General features: G+C 45.0%; 1 protein-coding gene across 1 annotated transcript in view; it reads right to left on the reverse strand.

Moving 5' to 3' along the window:
* Positions 1-9,468, reverse strand: part of LOC146839176 (CD5 antigen-like) — a 612,478-nt gene extending 603,010 nt beyond the window's left edge. The window contains exon 1 of the mRNA XM_085603205.1: positions 9,312-9,468. The gene's annotated coding sequence lies outside the window, so the exon portion shown is untranslated. The remainder of the gene's footprint in view (positions 1-9,311) is intronic.
* Positions 9,469-20,482: the final 11,014 nt, after the last annotated feature.

Consider the following 20,482-nt stretch of genomic DNA (forward strand, 5'->3'; position numbering starts at 1 on the left):
CATTACCCCCCTCTTGAAGAAGGTGGTAAATTGCGAAGGTTTTGCAACCGCAATTGCAGTCGCAAAACATTCATAGATGGCTAGAGACTCGCTATTAGGAAGGGAACGCCCCTTCCTAATAGCAAGTCGCAAAACACTATTTTGTGAGTCGCAACTTTTTGCGACTCACAAAACAGTGTTTGGACATGGCCATGTACGTTTGTGTGTGCGCAAACGGGTCCCAAACCCGTTTGCGCACGCAAAAACAGATCGGACATCTGGCCCATAGTAAACGAGATTTTGAAATGACTTATAATTGTAACAATTGATGTTTGTTTCTCATTTAATTCGCAATCTCTCAACTCCCTCTGACGGGCCAATCCACGGAGTTAGCATTTTTTACCAAACTGGTTGCTTGACATTGTACAAGCTACAAAAAAAAAGTCTTTAAGAACTGAAGTGAAAGAACACGCACCACTAAATTACTAATACTAACTACCACTATCTTAGTGACAGGACAAAAGAGTCTCTGCATTACTTCTTACCGAATCAGCACAAGCGAGCACCAACAAGTACGAGCGAGTGAGCAGCATGCTTGCTATTTGGGAAATAATGTTACCAAAACCATATAAGACAAGTAATAATAATATTAATAATTACTCACCGAGTCCCGCAACCTCCACTCCTAGTAGGTCCAGCAGGTCCTGGTCTGGGTCCAGGAAGTCGGACCACAGGAGCATCAGCTGCTGCTGGGTGAGCCAGACCTGAGAGCAGCGGTACACTGCTGGTGCTCTGTGAGTACTTTCCTGGACCCATGCTCGTCGCCTGCTATCAGGGTGGAGGGGAGCTGGAGCTTCCCCCTCCACCTCTGAAAACAAGGAAAAGAAGGCGGCTTCTGCTCTATTTTTTGCAACCTGCTCGGCCATGGTGCTGGGGGTATGGAGAGGGGAAAAAAGAAACAGGAAAAAGAAGGAAGTAAGGAAAGAATAAGGAGTAAAGCAAAAAGTACAAAAAATGTAAAATAGAGACTCACAAAGACAAAAAATAGGATAATAAATAAAATGAGGGGAAAAGGTTTTATAAGACAATGATTAAATAGATTGAGAAAGGATGAAAAAATAGACTCCAGCACCATAAACACAGTGAGAAACAAGATGGCCGTGCCCATCCAAACTGCTTTGTGCAGTTCACACGATATTTCCACCCGAGAACGCACTTCAGGTTGATGTATGGTGTAAACATCACGTGAACGGGTGTGACAAGGGAACTCCATCCGATTTCAGAACTCAGCGTAGCGTGGTAGAGTTTTTTTCCAACTTCGAGGAGTTCCGCATAGTACGGATGTGCAAACTCCACCCAGGCCTGCTGAGGAGCAGAGAACCAAGATTTTCATTTGACTAAAATTTAAGTTTGACAGGGAAAATCATCGGCAAGTGCTGTTACATTATCAAAAGATATTCACCTAGCTTGTGATTCTTAAATATAATCCGGAAAGCTCAAAATGGAATGATGCTCAGGCTGTAGTAGGTCACCCAGGTGCCCCGTTAGGATGATTGTACCCCAGTCTCTGAAGTTCAGAATACATGCTATTTTGGGCTGTGATTCTTTCACAGGTTTTTTCGGGTTCCTGGCGCAGACTCCTTTTAAGCTTTTCCTTCTGAACACAAAGATACACAGACTTGTGGCCTCTCCTAATATTCACTAATATTAATGTGCAGTGGTTTTCTTAGCCTTATGGGCACTAGACAAACCAAACCCTCCAAGGTAATGTACAGAGGGCCATATCAGCAAGGCAAGGCAATAGAATTATCGCCGCTTTTGCGGCCGTTTTCGGCCGAAAAGCGGCGATAGTTTTATTGCCTAATCAGCAAGCTCACGCTAACGCGTGAAAACTTGCGTTAGCGTGGGAATTCTTAACGCCCAGCTTTGCATCTCTAATGAGATGCAAAGTGGGCGTTCCTGACCTGACATGACAGGAGAAATGTCGCTAAGCGACATTTCTCCTATCATCAAGCCCCATGCTATGAAGCATAGCGGCAAGAAAAGTAGCGATAACCCCTGTTATCGCTACTTTCCTTACGCCTGCTTCAGGACTGACTTAGCCATGATATCCTATGGAAGGTGGATATCATGGCTACATTTGTGAGTCCCTATCAGCAAGCTAACGCCACACTTCGTGAGATTATCGCTGGGTTTCCAGCGATAATCTCACCTTAGGCAGTTAGCGTGACGATTTTTATCGCTTTTGAGATAAGCGTTGCTAATAGCACGCTATCTCAGCGATAAACATCCACGCTAGCCGGCGATAATTATCCTAGAGCTAAGTGCGCTTAGCGATAATTATCGCCAGTTGTTGCTGATATGCCCCAGAGTCTTTTGACTTTCACTAGAGTCCTCTTGAATTCTGTCACATACACCGGCAGCTGTGCGGTTTCTTAAAATATTGGATATGTTACTCTACATAGCATAACTACTTTGAACAACTTTTGCTGGTCCAATAATACTTTTTGATGGGACTTTTTTCAACCGTGATAAAGCAAAGTCCTAAGGATAAAGCATGTGTTGGTTGTCAGATACACAGTTCTACATCAGAAAGAAAATGTGTCTTCTTAATACTAATCAGCATTAAACATTAAATACATATACTTCTGGACTGCTCTTGGATTACACAAAAAGTTACTTTAGGTGCCCCGATACGCAATTTTCCTGCTTGGTGGAAGCATTTTATTATGAAGTGTGTAGGTAGGTCTTTTGATTTTTTTATTGTGTGTACAAAGTTCTTGATGAAGCTTTCTACTTTTATGTCCCAACTTTTTCGGACAAGCTCACCATCCATATGTTGTTATGGCTGGATCTCCACGCAACATCTTCCACCCTAGTGTGGAGCGATGGGAATATCCTTAAGTTGTCTCTCTTCCATATGCAGTATTCGAATGTATTCAGTTTGCTTGTTGTACATGCTCTCCACCATGGAGACTCTTGCTGCAATTTTCCTGAAATCTGTCCGGAGCCAGTTAATGCTCACTGTCACTATGCCGAGTTTATTTTCCAGGGTTTATCTGGACTCTCTAATTGCCAGCAGCAGTTCCATGAGTCAAGATCTTGTTCCTCACTGTCCACTTGCCCGGAAGGTCCTCCCATTTCTTTGTCATGCATGATATTTCCACTCTGGAACGCACACCTTTCCAATTTGTGACTGTGCTCATTTTATTTTTACTCCTTGTCCCAAATCATGATTGTCCCCTCACCACAAGGTCAGCCTGTCTCTCACACTGGTACCGCTCTGATGGTGGCTCTGTTACTGCTACCTTCAGTATAAATGACTGAGAAAGCGAGAGGTGTACAGAGGCCAACACCGCCCAAACACCGGATCCCTCCTTGAGCCACATCAAGTTCTTATGTCTTTACTTTGCTTCACATGCATAGGGTTCTTCCACAGATTTTTAAAAGTTTCTAATTAGTGCCTTACACATCTGCCCAGTGATTGTTTTGACGGCCTTCACAGGAAACTTTCAAGATTGAACTCCACCTCTGTGCTCCTTCGCTCCCGAATGGGAATTAAAGGACCCGCTGAGATGGTGCTGTTACCAGCTGTGGTGTGTTGGACCCAGTCTGTTGGTGGGTCCAGTGGCCTAAAGGATCACAGCCTGTTTGCTTTGCAGCCATCTTGGCAAGTGCTGTTATCAATGCCCGTCCACCATCTTGGTCATCAAACTCGCTCCAAGCAGCACATCAGATGGATAATGGTATTTGTCTCCCCATGACAATCCCAGCAGGCCCTGTGGTTCTCCTCACTTGTTCCGCCTGATCCTGCCTGTCATGCTCTAGAAACTACAGGAAAGTGCTGGTACCAGGCCTCATGGGCCGGCACTGCACACAGCGCACCATCTTCAGGGTTCCAGACATGTCCCCATGCTTGTTAATCTCTTGACTTAAAATGAGAGGAACTATGAAGCCTGAAGGGTGATCCTGTTAAGATGAATGGATTTCAAACTCTTTTTTGTATGGTGTCCAAGGTTTAAAAATGGGAGACCCCATTAAAGTCTATTGAGGAATTTCATAATTTAAGTTGATGAATGACAGTAAAAAGAGGGCTTGACAGATATATTATTTGGCTACCACCTGTCAAATATTATGTCCATTATCACTCGATTGATGATAGAACATTGAGTCCACATTTAGCTTGTTGGATTTCTTCAAGTCCACAAACTTTATTTATTGCACACCGTCACAAAGACTGGACGATGTCATCAGTGATATCATCAATGATATCATTCAACATGTCTAGAGTGATGTAATGTGTGAGTTCACAAGCAGGGGCTGATGGGGGTGCAGTTATAGTTCGTTCACTTAACTATAACTGGCAGATAGCAGTGTTTTTTTGGTCTCCAAATCTGATTCAAACACCTAACTATAACATCACTTTAGCCTTTGTTTTATGCAGAAAATTTCAGTTTTTAATATATTTTAAGATCTTATTCCATTCCTTAGTATAACGTCTTTTTTCAGAGCATTTCTGTGTTTTTAATCATGTTTAAAGTTTAACATTCATGCAAACCTCTGGGGGAACTTGTGCTCATCCCCTCCAGGCTTCCAATCACCCGCTGTGCACAGCATTTTTCCAGGTGCCACAGTAGGTTAGACACAGGACCTGTCCTCTAGCCAGGCTCTGTGCCCAGACCCCTGTTGATCCCCAATCCATAGCAGGCAGCCAATCCCCACAGCCCGTGGCTTTGGGCCGTGATGGTTGACTGCAGGGCTCTGGCTTGAATTTGGATCCTCTGTGTACCAGACCTCTTATTGCATGCTTTCCTGTTCAGTTTTTTGCTTTAACCAGAGCCTTGTTCCAGTGTCACATTTTACAGAATTGTCTCACCTTTGTCTTGTTTTTGCTTTACTCCTTTGTCTACCTTTATTCTTCAGTCAGGTGAAGCCCCTGGCTTGCTTCCTTTCTAATTGTTCTTAGTTTGTTTCTTCTGTTTCTGCTATTAATTCCCTTTGCAAATTCCTTTGTTTATCATAACTCCTATATGTTCTCCTCAGTTGCCTAGATTTTCCCCTTTATTTTTATTCCTTTACTCAGTGTTTCTCTTATTCCCATGTAATTCTAGTCATTTACTTGTTACATTTCCTAGAATGCTACTGCTTGTCCTGCCTCATTTATTCTATGTTTTTTCCCTTGTATGCCATGATTCTCACCCTTTGCTACATCTCTTAGAATACTTTCTAGTGCGTGCTCTGTGTTCTCCTCTTGGGTCTGGAAAGTGAGGTATTTTGTACTCACCTGTGTGGAAGTGTATTTCTTTGTACAGGTGTTGGCATCTGGTTTCCAGGAAGCACTTACTGTCACACTCTTTGTCTTATTTTGCATGTAGTCATTCCCTGTTGCTGTGGGATGATCTTAGTCTTACCTGTGAACAACCCTAGTTGTAGATCAGTCTCTTTGCCTTCTCTTCCTTGCTCCTGTGCTTTTTGTGCCTGTTCTTTCCTGGTGTATGCCCCTGCTTCTCTTCTGCCTTGCTACACTACTTTGATAGGCTGACATTCCTTGACTTTGAGTGTTGCTCTGCCTAGAGTCTAGCATTATCCTCTGACCTAACCATACAGTCATCACAAATAAAATCAATATTTTAGATTGTGACCAAATACCATTACATTTGTATATAAAGCACAAACAGTGGTTCCTTGGCATCAACATAATATAGGACAGGTCCTTCATGTAACCTCCAACTTAAATAGTTACATGAGAAAAACACATTTTACAAACATCTTGTGAAATAGACATATTTGAAGGTCTGATTCACCACAGTATCATGTGGAGGTGCAATCCCAGGTAGTATTTGAGCGGGGTCGATGAGGGCATCCAGCTTCAACTCTTTTCCATGGATAAACTAACAACAAGCTGTTAATGTCCTCTCTAAACAAGAAACTCACTATTTTGAACTTCTCATCGGATCTTTGTTACATTGTCCCCACCACAGAGAGTAAAATACACCAGAAACTGCCTGGAGTTTACAATCTTTAACACAGGCGACTCCTCAGAGAGCGAAATACACAAACTGCCTGGAGTTTACAATCTCTAACACAGGCGACTCCATAGAGAGTGAAATACACAAACAGCCTGGAGTTTACAATCTCTAACACAGGCGACTCCTCGGAGAGTAAAATACACAAACTGCCTGGAGTTTACAATCTCTAACACAGATGACTCCTCAGAGAATGAAATCCAGGCACTGCCTGGATTTTACAATCTCTAACACAGGTGACTACTCAGAGAGTGAAATACGGGCACTGCCTGGAGTTTACAATCTCTAACACAGGTGACTCTTCTGAGAGTGAAATACACAATGTCAGGAAAGATCTGAATACCATTATCACGCAGCGCAGTTCTGTGGGACTGCGTCGGGTATTGGTAAAGCCCTCCCTCTGCAATTGTTGGACAAGTGTTTAAAGACAATGGACTCCACTCTAAGATGGCCGCCGAGTTTCCCTAACGAACCCATTATGTTAGGAAGACTCGCGGGAAACGAGACTTTGTGTCTTCACGAAGCGCGTCTTGCTGCGCACTTCAATTTAGTCATAGTCGAGTGAGGAAGCTTGAGTCCACGCTCCTCTACTTGAAGAAGTTTTCTTAGCCCAGCCATTTAGTTGGTCTTCACCGGTCTACAGACTGCATTTGGAGAAATTTCTGAGAGCGAATTGTTCGTAATCTCAGTCAGAGTTAAATTGTTATTTTTGTCTGAAGGTCGACGCTGCACTGGAGTGGGAGGAGAAACAGTGCAACGTGTTATCCAGAGTTCCAGAGAGTCCTTGAGGCAACCCAGGGTCTCCTTACTCCGGTAGGCTTACCGTCGAGTGAAGGAGACCGGCTACAGTATTCATGGTGAGAGGAGAGTAATCCTCAGCGACAAGTAAGCGGACCGCAGAGAGACTTTAGTGCGCAATATCTCTTCAGTCAGCGGAACTTCTGCCTCAACTGCTTTTGCTCTTTCCCTTATCTGCCTTGCGATTTTCCTTTTCATTCCTTCCTCCTGTCTACCCTACCCTGTCCCTTTTTGCGCATAACCCAATAGAGCAAGAGAACACAGAGACATCATTTTCATCTACCTTTTCAAGCAGCAATAGACTACAAGTTGTGGAAGAAGGAACTAAGTAGGTTCCAAGAATTTCAGTACGGACTTTTGTTATAAACTAGGAAGGCAATGAAAATAGGTAAGAGAGAGTAGCAAAGGAAAAGGAATAGTAGAAAGAAGAGTAGAAAGTATAAGTCTAACCTAGTTGTCTTCTGTGTGTATTAGGTCTTCCAGTAGAACATTAACCAGTGCTAAACAGAACTGGGAAATAAAGAGAGGCAATACTCCTGCAAAAGATCTGGTAGGGAAAAGTCAAGAGAGGGAGTAAGGAAATTGTCAAAGTAGTATAGAGAGACTACTGAATGGAATTTTGTCTCCTTCTGTGCATTAGGTCTTCCTGAACAATCATTGAATGAAGGAGGAGGGAGCCAGACCCGCACGAGTGTCTCTTTTCTGTCCACCTCCCCTTTCCCCCTGCCTGGAGCCGCTGAATCAACGCAGCTTGCTCTGGGAGGTGGGCATTGGGAATTATACTTCATTCTGCCTCCGTGAAGAATTCCGTCCGGCCTTCCTGATACACAAACTGCCTGGAGTTTACAATCTCTAACACAGGTGACTCCTCAGAGAGTGAAATACATAAACTGCCTTGAGTTTACAATCTCTAACACAGGTGACTCCTCAGAGAGTGAAATACACAAACTGCCTGGAGTTTACAATCTCTACCACAGGTAACTCCTCAGAGAGTGAAATACACAAACTGCCTGGAGTTTACAATCTCTAACACAGGCGACTCCATAGAGAGTAAAATACACAAACTGCCTGGAGCTTACAATCTCTAACAGAGGCGACTCCTCAGAGAGTAAAATACACAAACTGCCTGGAGTTTACAATCTCTAACACAGGTGACTCCTCAGAAAATGAAATACAGGCACTGCCTAAAGTTTACAATCTCTAACACAGGTGACTCCTCAGAGAGTGAAATACACAAACTGCCTGGAGTTTACAATCTCTAACACAGGTGACTCCTCAGAGAGTGAAATACACAAACTGCCTGGAGTTTACAATCTCTAACACAGGTGACTCCTCAGAGAGGGAAATACACAAACTGCCTGGAGTACACAATCTCTAACACAGGCGACTCCATAGAGAGTAAAATACACAAACTGCCTGGAGTTTACAATCTCTAACACAGGAGACTCCATAGAGAGTAAAATACACAAACTGCCTGGAGTTTACAAACTCTAACACAGGTGACTCCTCAGAGAGTAAAATACCAAAACTGCCTGGAGTTTACAATCTCTAACACAGGCGACTCCTCAGAGAGTGAAATACACAAACTGCCTGGAGTTTACAATCTCTAACACAGGCGACTCCATAGAGAGTAAAATACCCATACTGCCTGGAGTTTACAATCTCTAACACAGCCCTCTCCTAAGAGAGTGAAACATGCAAACTGCCAATCATTAAAACAGCTGCCTGCTCTGAGTGTGAAATACACAAACTGCCTGGAGTTTACAATCATTAAAACAGCTGCCTGCTCAGAGTGTACAATACAAAAACTGCCTGGAGTTTACAATCATTAAAACAGCTGCCTGCTCAGAGTGTACAATACACAAACTGCCTTGAGTTTACAATCATTAAAACAGCTGCCTGCTCAGAGTGTACAATACACAAACTGCCTGGCAATTACAATCTCTAACACAGCCATCTCCCCAGAGATTGTAATACACACTCTGCCTGGAAATTACAATCTCTAACACAGCCGTCTCCTCAGACAGTGAAATACACAAACGTCCTGGAGTTTACAATATCTAACACAGGCAACTCCTCAGAGAGTGAAATACACAAACTGCCTGGAGTATACAATCTTTAACACAGGAAACTCCTCAGAGAGTGAAATAAACAAACTGACTGGAGTTCACAATCTTTAACACAGGAGACTCCTCAGAGAGTGAAATAAACAAACTGCCTGGAGTATACAATCTTTAACACAGGAGAATCCTCAGATAGTGAAATAAACAAACTGCTTGGAGTTTAAAATCTTTAACACAGCTGTCTCCTCAGAGAGTGAAGTGTTCAAACTGCCTGGAGTACACAATCTCTAACACAGGCGACTCCTTGGAGTGTGAAATACACATATTGCATGGAGTGTACAATCTCTAACACAGCTATCTCCTCAGAGAGTGAAATAAACAAACTGCCTACAGTTTACAATCTCTAACAGCCGTCTCCGATGAGAGTGAAATAAACATCACTTACTGTCTAAAATCACAGGTAAACCCGGGTTTCAGCTTTGTGGTTTGCCTTCTGGGCCAATCCTGTTCTGCAAGTTCTTTTTCTGCACCTTTTAAGTACAATGTTTATCCAGTTAGAATAGTGATGAACAAAACCCTTCTATCCATCAACTTGTAGCTCTGAAGAGAGGGAACTGATGATGTATAGTCTTGTTTGGTATAGTCTCCACCTGCTCCCCGCCCCCTCTCCACCCACCTTATAATACCTCTTCTTCCCTTGGTAAATTAAAATGACTTGTTTTTTCTCTGGATGTACACAAATCTAAAAGTGAGCACATGCGGACCATTCTAAATACACTCAAACATGAATACACAGAGAAGAAGGCAAACAGAAACAACACCCATGTATGTAAACAAACACAATACAAAAATATAACGGTGCAAGCAGATTCACACATATGTATACATGTGCACATACTAACATAAACAAAAACACAGTCACAATACAGCTAACAGGAAAACGGCACACATACTCACACATACAAACACATTAATTCACATAAACAGACTAGCAGAAACAAACACACACATATACATATACTACACACAATCACTCTGTTCTCATATTGTTTATTTAGATACAAGCACAGAGTAAGGATGTATCTGATGTTCAGTATTATTCATTTACAGAGTCGCCTGTTTAGCATCGCCATTGTAATACTTATACTTCACAAAAGAATTATTCATACAACGTTGATGCCCAGCCAGCTGTAATTGAGGAAAGAAAGATATAGGATTAGTTTGGCAACACATACTATTTTCTCCCTCCAGGTTTCTAGGGAGTCTAAGTCGAACATTAGACCGGCCCCCTTTCTTACATTTAGATTAATCATCCAACATCTTTTTTCACCGAGATACATGCTGCCCTCCAAAAGATAGAAGAAGGTACAGGATATTTAAGAAAAGGAGACAATAAGATACAGGCTTTACGCCAAAGGAAGAACATTTATCAAAGGCTATCCACCGAAGAAGGAACACCACAGTACAGACTATCTACTGAAGAAGGAACAGCACAACACATGTTATCAACCCCACGAGAACTGCCACAGCACAGACTATGCACTGAAAGAAGAACTCTTCATCACAGCTATCCACAGAAGGAACAACACCAACGGACATGCTATCTACTGAAGAAGGAAAACCACAGTACAGGCTATCCACTAAAGGAGGGACACCATAACACAGGTTATCAACCCCACGAGGAATGCCACAGCACAGGCTATCCAATAAAGAGGGACACCACAACACAGCACTGCTGTCTACCAAAGGGAGAACTCTACACAACAGACTGTCCATTGAATGGAGAGCACCACAGCACAGGTTATGCACCAAATGATGAACACCATACCACAGCACAGGCTGACCACTATAAGATAAACATGGCAGCACAGACTTTCCAAAGAAGGATGAAAATAATTATACAGCCTATCAATCAAAGGAACACCACCATAATGCTGCATACCTCCTGAAGAAAGAACATCAGGTCACAGGCTGTTTTATGTATCAGAAATACCATAGTGCAAACTACACACCCGAGGAAATACACCATGGCAACAACTATTTACCAACGGAAGAAGGTTATGGTACATGCTGTCTACCAAAGGAACAACAGCACAGGTTATCAACCTCATGAGGAATGCCAGAGCACATGGTATACACCAAAGGGGGAACACCACACCACAGCACAGGATGTCTACCAAAGACGGACCAGCACAGCACAGACTATTCACTGAAGGAATAACACCACAGCAAAGGCTGTCCATCCCAGGAAAAACATGACACCATAGGCTCTAAACGTAAGGAGGAGGACTTAGCTGCAGTCTATCTACCTCATGACCAAAAGAGGAACAAAACAGCACAGCCTATACACAAGGGAACATCTAGTTAGACACTATCTATCAAAGGCAAAACACAACAGCACAGTCAATACACTGAAGGAGCACACAACATTACAGGCTATCCACTAAAGTCAGAACACCACGGCACATGTAATACATTGAAGGAGAAACACCACATCATAGGCTATTCATGAAAGGAAGAACACCACGGCACAAGCAATACACTGACAGTGATCTGCGGAAATAATAGGAATACATGTTGTAGACACATACACACAAACATAAAATTCCAAGCCACAATATAGACATTTCAGAAGAGGGATAGTCTTAAACCTATGTAAGTAGTGAACTTTCTAAGGCCAATAAATGGATGTGCTGAAAAGGATCACTGAGGGTGCCACAGAAATACATAGGTCACAGTGCACATTAATTTTAGGGACGACACATAAACATTACATGGAAAAGTTTGCTGCGCTGAAACACACAAATATATTATATTCCTTTGCAGATTCAAACTTGATAGGACTTCAATAATTAATATAGATGTCACAGAAAAGGTCACCACATTTATATCTGTTAAACAAACACTACCAGAGGCTAACAGTATACATAGGGGTATATTCTTAAGAACGTGCTATAATCATCACCAAAATAGGTTAAGGCAATGTTTCATATCGCCGCCTATCGCGGGAAAATAACTCTGTGTTACCGTCCTATTCACAATACGGTGGTAACATGCAATAGCTTCCCTAAAACGCATCAAATGTCCGCGATAGAATCACCAGGACGGCGATAAAAATCTATCTACGAACGTAAAAAATGTTTGAGTGGGCTCAACAGCTATAAAAATACAGCGATAAGCAGTGCCATGCCTGCAAATCCCACAAGTCAGGCGGGAAAAAATCTCTATAAAAACAGCAGCAAAAAACACAAACAAAACAGATACAACTGAGAAGCACCATGGAGGTAGCCGGAGTGAGAACAGAGGACAACCAGAATCCCACAAGCCCCACAAGCTCCATGGAGAACCAGCCTGGGGTCATCATTGAGGAGACGATGGCAGGAGCTGGGGGACCGGACACTGCACAACAGGACCTGAGTCAACAGCAACAGGGTGAGCTACGGCAAAGGACTGGGGGGATGGGGTAGATGGGCACAATGGCACACATGCACAATTAAGTATAGCACATCTGCGGAAAAAACATGTCCAAGAGTCACAACTCAGACCAAGGGCCCAATTTACCCAAGTCTGCAACATCGCAGCACTGTAGAAGCACAGAAGTGAAAGGCACACCGCCTGAAAGTGATAAGGGCACTCAAAATCAGAGCTGAAGGGGCAACCCACCCACAATGCAGCACACACTCATAAGAATCCGAGCACCTCAACTTTGTCAACAATGTGGTACAAACACAGAACAGAGGACACAACATCTTCCGCTTGTGTGCAGAAATGGGCAATTCGCATTTGGCATAGCAGGAAACTATGAGATGACAATGTTCAAGTACAACTTCACATCCCTGATGGAGTAGAAATGTCAACTGTCCCACATCAAATAGGCATCTCCTCACAAACAGTGTCAATGTACATTGTCATGCAGTCTGTTAGTAAACTTGTACAATGTGTGAACATACATGTGAGCAATGTCAATATGCATCTCCCCTTCACATTGCAAAGGGAGAATCAACACCTTCTGCAGAGCAGACCCAACAACTCAGCACTGATGATGAAGAGGACCTCCCCAACATCTACACTGATGCACTCCAACAGCTCAGGGATAACTCCGGCACACCACCTCCAGGAGCAGGGCAGCCCAGCTGCATCCATGAGACCCCACCCCCTGCACAGACCACATGGTAGGAAGCACCTACCACTACGGCTGTCTCCCAGGACCCCCACGACCAACACGTGGCCTTCCACTGTCGTGTGTTAGGGTGCCAGTAGAAGATGTCTGACCGCCTGGGATGTTGTGGAAGTAAGTGTGAAGGCCATGCCAAGCAAGATAGCTTCGAGCAAGGACTCCTGCATGTGGGTTGTGTATACATTGGTCTCTCATCGGGCTGAGCGTAGTGTCAGATTCAGCATTAGCTGCTATAGTATCAGTCAGGGGGGGGCCAGGCACATGCAATCCCGAGGTTGGAGGTGCAGATGTGCTCCCGCCTGATAGTTCAGACAAAGGAGCTTTCATGCCTAGTGTTGGTTTGTCATCTGCTTGCATTCAGGAACTGTGAGGTTGCTTGTTGGGGGTGCTGTGGGATGTGTGCAACTTTGGGATTCTTTTTTTAACTGTCTTGCATGTGGCATATGAGCGGCATCACCGTGTGTTACGTTGCCTCACAGCGGCTTCTCCCTCCCTCCGAACCCATTTACTTGTGCGCGCTGCGCAATTGCATCACTTGCACTCCTACGGCACATTATTGTCATGCCTGTTTGCACATGTCCAAAAGCATTACAACGACACTGTGATGTTGGCCGCTGAAGGTGGTGGGACACGTGAGTGTAGGCCTATGGTAAGGATAGGGCGGACACAGATGTAGAGTACATGCCTGGCTGAACTGGCCCTGCTAATGTGGCTAGGCATTTGGCTCATGCTGCTACAATAAAGTTTCACACAACACTTGGCATGTATGATCCTGGACCACGAGTGGTCTTGAGCACCTTCATTACTCCGCTCATGTGAGCCCGCCCTCTGGGTGCATGCTACATTGCAACATTGTCGCTTACAGGGGGGACGACTCAGCTACATGTACAAGCTTTTGCGCACTGCCTGAGGTGACATGGTTGCGTCCAATGTCCACAGCACAATGTGATGTGGTAATGCCTTGGGCCATCATTCATACATAATGACCACACGGACACACTTGGATAGATAGTTGAACTGGCTACGGGCACATGCGCCCGCTCCCTTTTTATTAGCAGGATCACATATCCAGTGATGCCTGTGCTGGATCAGTGTGGGGCGAGTGTGAGCCAGCCCTCAAGGAGTGGTTGGTGCTGGCAGCAACTTGAACAGTGATCACTATTAAAGTGGAAACAGAAAACACCAACATAACACAAACAACTGTAAAGCATCATGGAGGTAGCCGGAGCAAGTACAGAGGTCACCGAATAGTCGATCAGAAGGGGCCATGACTTGTGGTGCACTGAGATAGGGGCACCAGAGCTGAGTGTGCTCATGTGAAGATATTGTCAATGATTGTGTCCCTTCTGGATATTCCTGCTGCAGCTGCAGTAGGGTGTGTTACACCTGCCTCATCTTCTTCATTACCGTCCCAGGTCTTCCACACTGCCTGAGGGGACATTGTTGCATCCGCAGTCTACAGCATGTAGCTCAATCATAAAGGGTCCATGGGTTGTGTTGCAGAGTTAGTGGCACCTGTGGCGCTCAGCGGGTGCGCAGCCTGCAATGATGCATCGTCCGTGAAGGTCAGGAGTGGATCTGATGTGTGTGAGCCCTGCTGACCGCAGTGTAGGCTGGAGGCAGAGGTCAGCAGAGGCTCACAGCCACGTGGCGTTGACATGTGGTGCACCGAGTAAGTGGCACCTTAAGTGCTTGGGGGTGCACGGCCTGCGATGATGCATGGTCTGGGCGGGCCGCACTGGTAGCAATGTCTTTTGCATACTGGATTATGCCTTTATATAGCCATGTGGCATTGGGTTGTGGTGCACAGAGTTCGTGGCACCTGAAGCGCTCGGGGATGCACAGCCTGCGATGATGCGTGGTCTGGGCGGGCCGCACTGGGAGCAATGACTGTTACCTACTGGACTGCGTCATCTGCAATCGCGACTCGATCTGAATTGTGAGCCCTGCTGCCTGTAGTATAGGTCGAAGGCAGTAGACAGCACAGACATAACTCCGCGGTGCTGTGTCACTGGGTTTGCTGGGGGCCTGTGTGGCGGATGCCAGCACTCAGCTAAGGAGGCCGGCGGTCATGGCGGCAGCCTTGTGGCAGGGTGAGAGGCGCCACCCTATCAGACGCATTGAACCAAGCCCAGAGCACCGGCCTATTTATTCACACTCCTACACTGGACTGGCGTACGCCGGCCCACCCCACTCTGCTTACACTTAAAGGGGGGGACGAAACAGTTACATGACAGAGGTCTTCCCTAGTGCCTGAGGTAACATGGTTGCGTCCACTGTCCACGACACTACAAACACTAGCAGTATATGTCCACATCGACAGGTCTGTACTCTGCATACTGAGGTCTTTCCAGCACATCAGCATTGTGTGCATTCTTATTCATGGGTGACTTGCCTCCTTCACACATGCTTATTTCCACCTTTACCCACCTCTACCCACATTCTGCTATTGTGTGGCTGAGGAGACATGCCATTTTCGGAACATCCGCTGTCCTGTTCTGCGCTGTCTCGGTGGTAGTACGGGGGGTGGTGGTCCAGTGTGGCATGGGGGTGGTGGCGGTGGGTTTTGTGAACCTCTTGGGTCTTGGAGCTGCATAATCAGTGTCTCCATGCCATGTGTTGGTCTTCAGATGTGGCTCTGGGCTGGGCTCCCTTTCATGCTGCAGGTCGTCGTCCTGCTTACACCAGTTAAAGGCAGGTGTTAAATCCCTGCTGCTAACGCGCCTTATACCTGTTTTAGGTTTGCATCGCAGATCTGGCTGGTTGTTGGGAATATCGCAAAGTGGTGTTTTCGTGTGTTTTTGCACGGGAACGCCTACTCTGCATATCATTAGCATTAGTTGTCGCTCTCATTTGTGGTGATGTAAAACTGGCGATATCGGCTGTTTACACCAGCTTGAGAATGGGGCGATGATTCTTTTGCCATTCTCGGCGATTAATACTTGAGAATATGCCACATAGTTTTTTGGATTTGTCATGGATAACTGAGTTCAGGATGTACAAAGGGTGGATTCCGCCTTAACCCAAGCCTGTTGAGAATATGTAAAGGTTAGATATGCTGGGTTGGGCCCATTAAGGTCAAACAAGAGATAAGCACTCACTCTGCAGAAAAACAAAAACATTGTTCCATGATTATCTCACCCTTAATCTGAGAAGAAAAAGAAAAACCACACAAGAGGGGGTTTCTGCTAAGCATCGGCATGTACAGTGTTTAGGGACTATCTTATCTGCCCAGCTTGGTATTTGCATCACAGAGGAATTTGTAACCCGTGTTTTTGTGACTTTTCGCATATATACACTACTCTGTGTAATCATGAACTTTGAACTTCAGATTTTGGTCTCTGTTTGAGACTGGCTGATGTTTCCAAATTTATTTATTGATTAAAACCATATTATTACTTAAAATTGTTCTGTCTTACTTTAATAGATTTTTATCCTACACATTGACATGCCAGACAGGACCTCTGCTTGACCTCATTAACAGCCAGCCCAGAATACTGCCAGTCCCCCTAAAAGTGACTTGCTCACCTTTTAAAGGTAAAAGAGACACCATTGTTCAGTAAAAGTCTCTGCATTTCTAAGGGCCTGGTAGGACTAGAGTGCGTGACTTGTATTTAAGGTGGGAATAGTGTGAGGTCCGTTCCTTTTCATATGTAAAGACTTTAGCAATTATTACAATAATATATAATTTTATTGTTCTCATGCAAGATTATGTATTGCACAATATTGAGGGATCCCAGTGGTAAGACCGGAAGATACTAGTGACTCAACTAAATAAGTCAAAAGTGGTCAAGGCAGAACAGGGTTTAAGGCTGAGTAATCAGTGTATGTTCTGCAAAATAGTGAAATGCTGTCCTCTCTACGAATCCAGAGAGAAGTGACCAGTAATGTTTTGTTTGCTTAGTATGTAATTTGGAATTGATGAAGTAGTGTTTTGGTTGCCAGGTTATGAAATGTAATATTGATGTATATGTACATATATGAAACGTGGCCGCATAATAATGTTAGTATATACGTTTAGGCTATTTAGTGTATATTTTAGGAATAGGTATTAACTTTCCTATTCTTTACAGTTATAATATTATGCATAAAAGTTTAAAGTAATTGACTGAATTAGGTTTATACCCCAGCAGTTAACTAATCAATTATGACTGACCCCCAAATTAATTATCCATTGTTATATTGGTCAGGCTGCTGCCCTCTCTAAGGGAACTGACCTTAGTAGACCGGTAATAGCAATACCATTGAATAACCTCTTAATGTTAGAATGTTATGAACGCCTCGGTATTAATAGTATATCACCTCGAGGCCTTAATATAACTTACATTAACATAACAGAAGCACCCCTGCCAGACACATTAAAAAAGAACCATCCGAAGAACAAATGCAAGACCATTGTCCTCGTGGTAGAAGTAGTAATAGCCTCATGGGCCCCATAATAACTGCTGACATTACTAACTATTCTCCCCAGTATGAAAATATGGATCCTCCAGATTGGAGGCTAGGAGAATTATCATACAGTACAGACCGGGGCTCACACACATTTCTTGAGGGTTTATGGACAGAAGAAGAATTATCAGCTACTATAAATAGGAATATAATTGACTACCTTTCAGTAACTACAAACAAGACCTGTGCATACTCAGAATACAGGAGTTTGTTTTAAAATATATAAAATCTGTTGCAGTTGTTTTCCCATGATTAAGGCATCCTCTTGAAGGCCTCTAAAAAGAATTGACCAACCCCCAGGAGTAGTGAGGGAAGTGGTCTAGGGATAAATATTCTTGATGTTCACCTTCACAGCCTAATAAAGGTTTATTTGAAGTTTGGAAATACCCTATCAATTTATTAAAAGTCCATGTACAGTGTAATATATAGTACATAATGTCAAGTTCACTAAAAGACACTGGCTCTTCTTTAGAACACATGGTTAAGGTGTTCTCAGGAGACAAGGACAGGATAAAGAAATATTGCAAAGAATCGCACAAAAGCAACATTAAAACTTGCATATGCCTAGCCCAAGAGGGCACATTCGATACTACAATAGTAGAACACCTGGCTACCTTCCTACAAAGCAAATTCAAGGGAAGTAAACTAGAAAAAAGGAAGACCACATTAGACCGACGTAAGGTCTTTTATGAAACAAGTATGAGAGAGTCAAAGATAAAGCCTCAGACCACTCCTTCGGCTTCTCCATCTCTCTCCCAAGATGTGAAATTAAGTTTAGAGTAAAGGTACGGGGCATGTACACGACGCAACCTGGCACAATGCACTTGCTAACCACCTCTTCACATTCCCCTGCTGTGGGATAGACAGACCCTGAGTATCGCCCACTCAGAATCTTCTTCTAAGCACGGAGAGTACATTTGTATATCTTCATGAACTAGAATGGCTAACACTCCATGGGAGATGTTGGGCTGGGGTAGTACAAAATATGTAGGGACGGAGGAAGTCACATTTACTCTTCATTCGGAGGATAAGATGCCCCCCTCTAGGAAGGACTTAATGAAGGGTCAAGAGACTCACAGAGAACAGCTGGTGCTAGACAACAGGAAGATAGTTTTTTTTAAAACAAGTCCCCCAGGTAAAAATGAGACAAGAAGAGTAGCTTTCACACCAGAACATCATCCCACTGGGTGCTGGAGGTTCATGCACCCAGGAGCAGAGGAGAATAGTGTAGGCAAGTGGGTTGAAATGCAGGTGGGGGACAGGCAGACCCAAGAGCGACTCAGGACAGGGAAGAAGGGCCCCTGGGACAGTGGAGGGCCCCAAATGGGCAAAATATGACTGAACAAAAAGGACACAGTTCTTATAGATAGCATTCTAGAAGATATGGGATCAGAAAATCCTGCGAAGGATCAGAGGAGGCATTTGATGACATCACTGAACATATAAACAGAATGTCCCTTCCTGAGGAACGTAACAGGGAACAGTCACAGTATGATTGTGAGGGAGAAGAAAGCAGGAAGTCAGAACAACCTTTACAAAGGGGACAATAGAAACTGAGGAGATTAGCATTTGATGGTGCACATGCAAGCCTATAGGGGAGAAATGGAACATTTGGTATAGAAGGAAAGATGACACTAAGGGAAGATATGGCACACGTACTCCCTGTGTGTCCAGGCAATGATATGACACCCAATGAAATAGCAGCAGAACATGAAAATAGTTGGCCTAATTTTGTACCTTTTACTGACAAGCTAGTGGGTTGGACAGAAGGATTGACATCACAGATGACACCATGGCTGTGAGAGGGTATCTTTGATACCTGAGACATGGGAAATGCTGAAAAGTGCATTTATCAGGGCATGGGGGATCTGTGGCCTAGAGTTTACTTTGGCGCCGGTGACCATTGAGTACAGAAGGCATTGCTGGACTCTGCCTTCCACAACACAGACTGCAACCACCTCGCCCTTCCAGGACTTGGCCGTGCAAAGGCTGTGAGACTCAGCCAAGCACCATGCCCTGAGCACCACAGACTGTAACCACCTCCTCCTTTCAGGACCACCTCGCCCTTCCAGGAAAACCTCCCCCTTTCCAGAACTTAGCCAATGCGTAGTGCCCGTGGACCCAGCCAACGTGTAGGGACCACTGACCCAGCCAACGTGTAGGGCCCGTGGATCCAGCCAACTTGTAGGGCCTGTGGAGCCAGCCAACTCGTAGGACCCGTGGAGCCAGCCAATACGTAGGGCCCGTGGGCCCTCCCAATGCGAAGGGCCAGTGGACCCAGCCAATGTGTAGGGCCCATGGACCCAGCCAACGCATTGGGCTTGTGGACCCAGCCAAGCACCGTGCCCTGAGCACTGCAGACTGCAACAACCCCCCTCCCAGGACTTGGCCATGTAGGGGCCGTGAGACCCAGCCACACACTGCACCGCAGACTGCAACTACCTCCCCCTTCCTGGACCACCTCCCCCTTCCTGGGATACCTCCCCCTTCCAGCACTTGGCCGTGTTGTGCCCATTGACCCAGCCAATGCATCGGGCCTGTGGGCCCAGCCAATGCATAGTGCCTGTAGACCCAGCTAATGCATAGAGCCTTTGGACCCAGCCAATGTGTAGGGCCTGAGGACCCAGCCAACGTGTAGGGTCCGTGGACCCAGCCAATGCGTAGGTCTGGTGGCCCCAGCCAAGCACCTTGCCTTGAGCAACGGAGACTTCTACAACCTCCCCCTTCCAGGACTTGGCCGTGTAGGGCCCGTAAGACCCAGCTAAGCACTGTGCTCTGAGCACTGCAGACTGGAACCTCCTCCTCCTTCCAGGACCACCTCCCCCTTCCAGGACTTCACCACAATGTGACATTGGACCCAGCCAACACGTAGGGCCTGTTGACCCAGCCAATGCATAGGGCCCGTGGATCCAGCCAATGTGTAGGGCCTGTGGACCCAGCCAACAGGTAGGGCCCGTGGACCTAGTCAACACATAGGGCCCGTGGACCCA

Source organism: Triturus cristatus, chromosome 4_2 (genome assembly GCF_964204655.1).
Source record: "Triturus cristatus chromosome 4_2, aTriCri1.1, whole genome shotgun sequence".
Lineage (NCBI taxonomy): Eukaryota > Metazoa > Chordata > Amphibia > Caudata > Salamandridae > Triturus > Triturus cristatus.